At 40.2% G+C, this 9,962-nt stretch overlaps 1 protein-coding gene across 2 annotated transcripts in view; it reads right to left on the reverse strand.

The window, feature by feature from the left end:
* LOC138935028 (microtubule-associated protein futsch) overlaps positions 1-2,180 on the reverse strand; it is a 50,946-nt gene extending 48,766 nt beyond the window's left edge. Inside the window, exons 1-2 of one of the 2 annotated variants that reach the window (XM_070299272.1) lie at positions 1,895-2,180; positions 1,234-1,536 (exon numbers count right to left, since the gene is read on the reverse strand). The gene's annotated coding sequence lies outside the window, so the exon portion shown is untranslated. Of the gene's footprint in view, positions 1-1,233; positions 1,537-1,756 lie in introns of both variants that reach the window. The other variant, XM_070299271.1, reaches the window with a different exon arrangement.
* Positions 2,181-9,962: the final 7,782 nt, after the last annotated feature.

A 9,962-nucleotide genomic window follows, 5' to 3' on the forward strand; every position in this document is an offset into this window, starting at 1 on the left:
GCGTCGAAAAAGTTATGGTGAGAAAAAATGCGCGACCCCACGCCGGGAGAATTGAGGAAAAATTTAGTTATCGGGTAATTGGATCAAAGAGAATATCTATTCTATTCCTTGATCTTAAAAAATTACAATATCTAATTTTTGGATAGTTGTCGACAAAACGACATTTTTCGGAGTCTATTTTTTTTAACCGTTCGACGAGAATTTCGCGAAAATTCTAACAGAGATTCTATTTATTTGAATTTAGGGATTTATATAAAGATTCGAAGGAAAATGTATGCCGATCGGCAAAGAGCTCAAGGCGAAGGGAAGTAATAGAGAATAATGTTGCTAACCTTCCTGCGGGCTAAGCCGAACATCGATGAGATTCTCGTCGAAACCTTACGAGAGATCGAGCTTTCCGATAAAAGGGAAATCAGTTCCCTGGAAAGAGCTCACTCGCGAATGGAAGCCTCGCGTGGAAAGCTCGCGAGGAAATACGCGAGTTGTCTCAAAATTCTCGGATCGCGAACAGAGAATATCGTTACGATCCTGCGGAGATTGCTTCCTGTTTGCCAGGGCCGGCATTGCGCAGGATTCACTACGAGAGCGACGTTCTCAATTCTACATCCTGCCGGGCGCAATGCGCAGGACGAGAGAGGCACCGGGTTACCCCGCCATCCCCCTCCTCCCCCGCGCGTAGTCCAGTCTTAGATCATTGATCCAAATTCTGACTGTGGAGACGATGAGGGGAGACGGCCAAAAATGTTCTCGCTGACCGAATCACGATCGATCCACGCAACGGCGATTTGTACGTTTCGTTCGGCCAAGAAGGGATGACTGTCCGTATCCGGTCAGACATGCACATCGGGAAAGAACGATAAAGCGTACCTGATCGCGTCTCGAGCACTGGTCGCTGGAGCTGTCACTCTCTCCCGTTGATTTCCTTTCAAATATTTTTTCCTCCGGTGACGAAACGATCGAGAACGTCGGATCGCACTATCACGGGGGAGAAACTTTCGATGACGAGACCTCCCCACCACGATAACCGCGACTGCAGTGCAACCCCTTGGTAACAAGTCGCCCCCTCTCGCGGACCACCCGACTACGCGGCCGATAAAATCCATACGTCATATCGTAGGCGAGAAATATCATCGGCGTGAATTTCGTCATTACGATTGCATGTTCCGTAAACCCATCCCATCACGATTGTTATCGGTGACCCGGTTAAACATCAGGTCCCTAGTAATAACTTACCTGGTTACTCGTAACGCCCTCCGAGTAATATTCCGAATGCCGGGGAGGTCTCGACAATCCGGATTCCAGATAATCAGGTATCCCGAACGGCCGCCGCTGCTGTTGCCGCGATGACTGTGTTATCCTTGAAGAGCCGAAATGGCCAGGGATGTCCTTCGGAGGGATGAGTCGCGCGTAAGTCGGAGACGGCACGTCACCGACCTGTCCTTGTCCCTTCGTCCGCTCGAGACCCGGCCGGGGCCCCACCTTTCGTTCCCTTTGCGCGCCGCGAAAAGTACTGTGCGAGGTCGGCGATTGAGAATACTTGAATGAGATTAAAGTATCGAGAATATAGGAAGAAATATATAGTAAATAAAAAAGAGAATTGAGGCAGATGACAAATGGAAATATCGAGGGGAAGACGATCACATAGAGAGATTTAAAGAGAAAGGCGGAAAGAGGAGAGCGAAAGAATGACAGAGCGGTTATAGAGCAGAATAACATAGAACAAATGTGCGAAATGTATATAAGTATGGGTATATACCGAGGACCGGATACGTTGATGCTGGTCTTCTCCGAATATAACGGGGTTGCGAGCGAGAGAGGAAGAGAGACAGCGAGAGGAGAGAAAGAAAGAGAGAGAGAGAGAGAGAGAGAGAGAGAGAGAGAGAGAGAGAGCTACGTGAAGACCGGCGATCGACGGACGGCCTCCGACAGCGCTTCGTCGTCCGATGCGGTAGCCTCTCCGTCGATGCGGGAGTACGACGCGAAATCCTCCTCTCCTCTCCTCGATAGGCTCTCTTCCCTGCTATCGAGAACGACGACGACGACGACGACGATTACGACGACGTCGATGACGAGTGCGACAACGATGACAGTTCTCACAATGCTTGTTGCGGTCCCTCGATTATCAAAGCTCGGCAGCAACACACTCGCGTTGCGGGCTGCCGGCTCTCTGACTCGGGAGAACTCGCGGCTCTGCGGCCCCCTGCGTCGGCGGCGAACCCTCCCCGTCTCCCCCTTTCCCTCCCTCTCCCTCCCCTTTTGTCGCGACGCACCGGCAACCGACACCCCCACTAGTCGCATACGGCGCGCTTGGTCTTCCGCGCAGCCGGGCCTACCGCCGTCATCGCGCCGCCGGTCTATACACCACGTCAGGGACGAACACGACGTACAACACACTTCTGGAGTCTGTCTGGGTGTTGCGCGCGAATCATGGGGCAAGGGAAAGGCTGGCACGCGGGGGAAGGGAAGGCATGATGCGCGGCCATCGCGCCGGTCGCGCGGAGGAACCGGCGACCCGGACGTCGCCGGAAATGACGTAACGACCACCAGATCGTGGGGGCTGGCTTTTCCTTCCCTTCGCGAAAAGGGTCGTCGCCGAGTAAGGCAGAAATAACGAGAAGAAAGATTGGAATCTACGTGTGCGAGGATAATGGGATAAATCGGCGAACGGGATCGTAATGTCTTGGATGTTACCTTAGATAATAACGATAATGGGGTAGGTGATAGATAGATGGGGCAATTAGTGGTCCTCGTTGTGGTGCTGCCCTCCACGATCGTAAGATTATCCCGCATTTATAGATCGATCAGAACATTGCAGCAACATTGCAGCAATGTTCCAGATATTTACACTTTTAAATCTCAAGACGATTTTATTGGTCTATAAATTATGAATTTGCTAGAATAACGAGTCGAATAAACTAGGTGACCTTGCGGAGGTTGCTTCCGACTCAAGCGGATGATGTGATTAATGACAAATGGAAATGGAGTAACGCGTTAATTCCCTCTTCTCTTTCCTCGCCCTTTTCCCGTTACATTATCGTACAAAATAAGTTCTTACTTTTGCTCATTTTCTATCATTTTCGCATAAGACCGCTAATTAATCAATCGACGCGATCGCTTTGTAAGCCGTATAATTGAGGTGGACGCAAGGTATGACTAAAACGCAACATACACAACAATGACAGGAGATATAAACGCCTGTTACAAAGGATGAGAAAGATATTTATACAGAGTCGTTTCTTCTACTTATATCTTTTAATTACATTATATATATATTTTTATACGGTTATTATTTTTTATTTTAATAAAAAATAATTATAAAAATACCATAGAGACATTTCGATAAATCAATATTTTGAATGAAAATAATGAATATATTATATGTCACGATATTTTAACAGTTCGAGAATGCCGATAATTTTGTAACGTACTTTGCATGTTTACGATTAAATTCTATAACTAGCTTTATTTTTATTCGTCTATAATCGTCGACGCTTCGCAAATTTATCGATTCTGGAAGAAATCAATCGAAAGCGCGCAGTTTGAGACTTGATACTTTCGTGTCTTTTACGATACGCGATGGGTGACAAGACGGTAACTGTCAGCAATGTCAGTATGCGGCAAAGAAACATCGGAAGAGTCGAGTTTGCCACTCCGTATCCGAAAAATGTCCTTCGTTTTCATCTTCGACAGCCGAAATAATGTATCTCGGTATTGCCGTTACGACAAGAGAAAACGAATTTGCCAAGTTCTAATGCTTTTTACAAATAAGATAGTAAAAAAATCTCTAATAGAAAAATGTATAAAAAAAAATGTTTTTTGTTTTATTGAAAAAAAAAATGAATGTGATTTCTTTTTTATTTTTATTTTTATTTTTTTCAATAAAATATTTTTCTCCATATTTTTATATGTATAATAAAAAAAAAATTAAAGTTCATATGTTTTTAATCTACCTTTCTTTCGAAAGTAATTTTAATGGATTCAAATAATTTTTAAAATTTCTTATTATGCATCTAAAATTATTCGAATTACGTTGTGTTTGATATCATTTTAATCGCAAAAATCTCATTAATCCATTAAAATTGTTTTCTAAAATAAAAGAGGATTAGTTTCTAATTTATAAGATGCATGTTTTCGTGAATTGCAAATAAATGAAAAAAAGTCGATTATTGTAAGAGACATTGATACTTTTTAGTGATAATAATTGGTACCTTCTAATGATAATAAAAATGTTTAAAAAATACGCATATATATGAAAATATTTATTAAATAGCTACGATAGCTAAAATATAACATTGATGGGTCCGTAGGACGATGATATCGATTCGGAAGGGATACTCGAGACATGCTCTCGTCTCGATGTAAGTTTAATGTTGCGGCCTTAATAGTGCACGGCTGTTTATGCGAGCAGGTCGACGGTTACATGGCGTCTAAGCGAAACCCACTCGATGGCAGTTAAATATAAGGAGATAGATGGTTCGATAACGGTACATATAAGAAAGCAAAATGATACAAGTCCGCGATTTATCCCCCAGTCATGCTTATTTGTCGCATTGCAGTGTATTGTGCGATCTCTCGAACTCTAGTGCACCGCAGAAATTCTCCTGATGATCGGACACGCGCACGGTAATTTTGCTAACTAAAGTAAAAACGCACCTCGTTACAACCTCGCGAAAAAATATAATACCGTAATATTGCGCGTAATAACACGCCCCCCGGTAACTAATAACGAAGGAGATCATTTTTGATGGGAGCAGTTTTCTATTTAATTTCTCTTGCCGGCTAATTTCAGTTCCTCGGATACTAATTTTCAACCTCCATTCGCGCCTCTATATCTCTCTTTAATCGCAATTTTTTTTCAATTACAACGCATCTTCGCGATCGCGCGCGATTTCCGTTAAATAATTTTCCAACGCGCGCGTGATCTATCCCGCGAGCGTAAGATTATAATTTACTAACTGAAAATTTTCTTTTCGATCGTGATACGCGAGCGAAACTGAATATACAATATAAGTGTCTCGCGCGCAAACTTTCGAGCAGCTTTGCAGGGACGAAAACGTGACTACGCTACCAATGCGTTTATTCATTCGAGCACGCTCATAATACTTCCTGACGCGGCCGAAACATCGAAGACGTTCTAACATCACAAGAGCATTCGAATGAGAGTTATCACGATCAAGCCGTTGTGTATAATTGAGTCTAATCGCTCTTCAATCATCTGGAATGATTACGTTGTTTCTCTAATGCATTTCTCACGCACCGTAATTGTAAGATTTCGCGATAATGTTAGTTAAAAATAAAGAAGAGAAAGAGAGAGACAGAGGATATATTGGAGAGAGAACGCGAACAAAGCAAAATTTATTGTATTATATACAAGAAAAAATCTTTTTCGCGAAATCTATTTTTAGTCTACTTATTCATGAATTATTAGTGCGATTCAATATACCATATATATTTGCTAGAAAAGACATATTATTAATGATTCTGGCAAAAAGAAATGCGTATGTTTATAAAAAAGAGAGATAGTCGTATTTTCCGATGCGTCGCGTCGCCCACGCTTATTGAAAAACTCGTTTCTGTCACTTCTCACTTAAAAAGGCACGCAAAGACAAAGTTGAATTTATGTTTTCCGAGAATAGCCTTAAATCGTGCATTAAACTCCTCCTTATAACATTTAAATTTCAAGCGGTACCGTACCTGTATGTGTGTGTGTATATATATATATATATATATATATACGTATTTCGCTTTCAAAGGAGATTGATACATTTTTTATAAGGAACGTACGACTGGTATAGCATGCTTTTACTCGCGCTATAGATGGGATTACATAAATACGCTTTTATAATTCTTTCCCCGGAAATATGATCGGGAAAATCTTGCGTTACATGAGCAAGATCGAACGCAAAGGAAATGAAATGAGCTCCAAATTTAGAGACGCATTAAGCGTATATTGTGCTTTAATCAAGCTTGTTTCAATCGGCGTGATGAGTTTATAATTAATGCATGCATTACAGAAGTTAATTTCTCCCGGAAATTCATTTAATTATTTTATCTCTAATTACGGATACAAAGTTGCGAAGCTTTTGAAAAACGACAATCTGTAATATAAAATAATACTTGTCATATTTTTTTTTTTTAATTCGTGCCAATTTTAAAATTTGATACGCTGAGATCATAATTCTCATCTATCTAAAACCGCAATTGTAATATAAATAATATATTGTTAAGTATAAAGACCCCTTTTTTTCTCTCTCTCTCTTAATTGTTCACTTAGGCTGCACGACAGTAATTACGTATGCGTAATTATCTATGCGTCACTAATTGCGACTATGCCAGCCGGTTAACTGTATTCCCAGGTGGAATATCAGGACCGGTATTGGCGGCAACATTTGCCTGAATGCAGTTTGCATCTGCTTGTCGTCGCAAAGTTCTCTCTCTCTCTCTCTCTCTCTCTCTTTCTTTCTTCGGTCTTCGGCGCGATACATTTACATCGCGTTGCATCTGAGACTGATGCATTGGTCTCATCACGATTAAGAGATTCTCGCAGCGTGATCACGGTTGCCGATTTATCGATCCGTCGAATAGTTTCGATTGCCGCAGTGCATCCCGCGATTCTCAGTAACGTATGCACCGCAGATGCGACGAATGCAATAAAGAACGAGCGTTATTGCATATTGTATTTTATACGAGAACATTTATTCCCACGATTATATGCAGAGAGGCGATCTTTCTTATTTTTAGATTATATGATAAATTCCATTTTTCTCTTTTACTGGTTACTTTAAATTTTTTTTTATTTTTTTTTTTTATTTTACCCATATACGTCTCGTGCAAAGAAAACTAGAGAGAGAAATAATTATTTATAGTACCTTATGTAATAGTAATCATATGTAAAGATATTAATATAGATTTATAGTGCGGTAGAAGTCAAAAAATATCTTTTTATATAAAAAAGATTTTATAAATTTCTCCTGAAAGAGAAAGACCTTTCAATGTTTCAAAAATAATAATTAACAAAATAATATTCCTAAATTTCTTCCTAAGGAGAGAGCTTTAATACTCCATTCTCTTTTCGAGGAATTACGCGAGCTTTGCTTTTATTAAATTTTATATATATATATATATATATATATATATATATATATATATATATATAATATATAATTATCTAAAACAAATTTCATTAAAATAATTCTTATATTACTCTAATAAAACAGAAATATCGAATCTACTCTTATAAATTTATACAGAAATATTCAGAAACGCAGTCTCTCTTATTTTACAAATAAGATTTGCGACTTAAGTGACTCTATTAAAAACTTCAATAATAGCAATCGCGATACAAGATAGTAGTCGGGGTGTAAATCGCACCTCTTACAGCCCTGATTATACTGCGCGATGCTAGTATTGACCGGCGCTTCTTACTAACCGTGTCGAGAACATCAGAAACCGAAGTATAGCAACCCTCCCTCTCCCCCTCCCCTCCCGCTCCTAACCCTTCCCTCCCCCTCCCCCTCCCCCCCTCTCGCCGCTCTCTCCTGCGCCTTTTTTCTCTTCCTTTCGAGAAGTTCGATCTTCCTTCGCGCAACCCCCTCCCTTCCCACTATTATTACGTCCGGTACTTATATATATTTCTACGCACCTGCGTTCTCTGCGCACAGGCTCTGATCACAATTCGATATTTCAATTTAACAAGGCATATCCGCACTTTTCGATTCAATCCTGAATGTCACAGCATCCGATATTTTTTACAAGGATTACATTATGCTTGTGTAAAAGAATTAAGATTATTCTTGTTCAACGAAAAAATATCGAAGCACATTTTTTTTTTTTTTTTTTTTTTTTTTACAACGTCAAGTTTCGAAGAAAATTCCCTTGGCCCGCATCGTTAATTCTAGCATCGGTTCATATCGGTAGCACCTTGCATATCGCAAGCGAGGAATATATCGCTTGAACGAACATCGTTGTTGAATATTGTCGCATCCGAGAAATTGATTACAGTTGGTCGCGCGTGAAGGCGAATGTATCTTCCCGGTAAAAGAAAAGCGACGACGCCGTTAACAACATTGATTCTCGCGGAGTAATCAGAGCGGACGATTTTAATTAATGCGCGACGATAAAAGAAATCTCTCGTGAGGCATCGGCCTCTTTGCGCACCGAAATTTACTACGATCGCGTGAATGCAAAAGACGAGCCGCATTTTAATATCGCGGGGTTTTTTTTTTTTTTTTTTTTTTTACGCCGAATATATTCCCAGTAATTCACGGTTCGCCGAGGAAAAGGAGCTATTACACGAGGATCAATCGCCGAAAAGTGGAGAAATTCCGAAATTGAAGAAATAGCGAGCGAATTCGATTCTGCTCGCGCATCTCAAACGTGATTCTCGCGTGATCTATTTCTTCCCTCGTGTCATTTTTCTTACGAGACCAGTTTCGTATTCGGTTGGAGTCGTAAGGTTACCGTAATTCCTCGTCGGTGAATCTCTCGGCGAATTCTCGCGCAATAATCCGGAACGAGTAGTTAATGTAAATCGCCCGCGACTTCTATTCGCGAATTAATTCGCAAATTAATGTAATCGCCCGAGCGAGTCGATTCAATAATTATCTGACAGCGTTCTGTTACCGGTTTCTAGTATATCTCACGAAGTATAGTAATTTTCAGCGTACGATCTCTTCTATATCTGTGCTACTTGCTCTTATCGTCGCGCACGCAAGCGGATTATCCGCCGCGTTTCGCCAAATCAAATATGGAATTTTGCAGATAATCCGCGAGGGTCAAGATTCAATATTAAAGTCCTACAACAGGAAGTTTCATATGGATCTGAATAATTGGCGCAGCGAGATTTAGAGAAATTAACTCCATTATCCTTGTGTAATCGAAACCGACGATCGTGATTGCAATTTGCAGGATACTCGAGATCTCCACTTTCCTTGAATTCCCATTTCGATTGTAACTTTGATTCCCTTTGTGTACACACTTGCTTCTTAGCAATGTGACCATTTCCGATAAATGTCCCAAAAAGATAACTTCTAATTGTATCATTCTCTACGACACTATGAGCGATGCATTAATTTCAATGCTGATTGTAATACGATTGCAGTGCTGTCGGGGATAATAGAATGATCCAATTACTGAAACTGAATTGAGCTATATTGCATTTCAGCGATGACCTTCTGCTTAAGTATATCAGACAATATTAATTGCTTAAAAAGTTTACCATTGAAAACGCAAAATTCAATCTAGTCTGAATGCGCGATCTCAAATTGAAATATAAAAAAAATTTATTATAATAATTCTATTTCCTAATAATAGACAACTTAAATTAATCTTATCATTCGATTATAGCGATCACAATTGGAGAACAAATTTGATCAATAGTTTTACAAGCTTTATAATTTTTAATAAAAAAAAAAGAAAATAAAAAATATATTACAACGTAGACATATATGTAAGTCGATTTTTACAACTTTTATATATTATCACAGAAAGAAAAGAAAATTTATTTCCAAAATAATGTTCCTAAATAATTTTTCGAAAATTCCGAAACATTCTCAAAGTTTATCGCGTGAACTATTGTATACGTATATAATTTAACAAAGACGGCATATAATTCTGTGACAGAGAGAATCAAAATAATCTCCGCTTATCGATGTAATTAGATGCGCAGGATCGCGTTTTAAGACTTCCTCCCGCGCGCAAATTTATTCCAAGCGCTTAATATTGTACGTACTTAGAGATCGGGCAGAGAGAGAGAGAGAGGGAGAGAGAGAGAGAGAGAGATTCAACGAGCAATTAAAATCCTAATTAAAGAGCCCGTGACCGACGGCCGTCTGGCGAAGCGTTACGAAACACGAGAGAACTTCACCGTTCGACAATGCCGTTCGGTAATACATATGCTTATTAAGAGCGTGGCGGAGATACTATATATTTGCATAGCGGTCATTATCGCGCGGCTCGAATCG

The sequence above is a fragment of the Polyergus mexicanus genome, unplaced genomic scaffold (genome assembly GCF_030449975.1).
Source record: "Polyergus mexicanus isolate NDT 795.1 unplaced genomic scaffold, iyPolMexi1.0 SCAF_7, whole genome shotgun sequence".
NCBI classification, from domain to species: domain Eukaryota; kingdom Metazoa; phylum Arthropoda; class Insecta; order Hymenoptera; family Formicidae; genus Polyergus; species Polyergus mexicanus.